Consider the following 806-nt stretch of genomic DNA (forward strand, 5'->3'; position numbering starts at 1 on the left):
GTCTTTATGGACTGTGAGAAAATTTTAGCTTTTGACCAACATTGTATCAATAAGTGTGTGCATTGGATATCTTTGTTAGTGTAATTATAAAAAATTTTATCAAATCATTATTGGCCACTGGCCAAAAAAATTTGTAAAATTTTTTGTGGGGAGCATGGGGGCTATGTACGTAGGCTGTTTAGATTTTTATATTGGTAATGCCACGTAGCGCTCTGTATGAAAATCACTGGCTGTGCTGTGTGCAGTATGTGGCTAGTTTGCATTGTTGTCTGCCATTGTAGCGTTGGGCAGCGGCAGCTGGGTGTGAACAGCGCGTAGCGTTGCGCAGTTAGAGGTGAGCCGCCAGCAGTGGTGGATGTGGGGAGAGAGATGGCGGAGATTTGAAATTTGTCATGAACTGCTATATATATAATGATATTAAGGTAAATACAGTGTTTGTTCTCTATTAATATCTTTCATTTGCTAACTATCCCTATCAGTAGTTAGTGACTTCCGTAGTTTGAATCTTTTATTTAGCTGGCAGTAGTGGCGCTCGCTGTATTGCAGTAGTTCGAGTAATGAAGATTTTTGTGAGGTAAGTTATTTGCGAAAGGTATAGTTTAATGTTACTCAGGGCCATTCTTTTGCAGGGATCTTTGATAGTCAGATTGCGTTGCGCTAAAAATATTGTGTGTCAGTTTAAGCATAGTCTTATACAATTGTTATAAGGGGACGTTTCAGCTTCAACGTAAATACAGACGCTCGCCAAGTGTGAAGGTAGCGCTGTTGTATCAGACAAAGAACTGCTCCTGTGCAATGCTCTCAAT

The sequence above is a fragment of the Schistocerca cancellata genome, chromosome 6 (assembly GCF_023864275.1).
Source record: "Schistocerca cancellata isolate TAMUIC-IGC-003103 chromosome 6, iqSchCanc2.1, whole genome shotgun sequence".
In the NCBI taxonomy this organism is placed as follows: domain Eukaryota; kingdom Metazoa; phylum Arthropoda; class Insecta; order Orthoptera; family Acrididae; genus Schistocerca; species Schistocerca cancellata.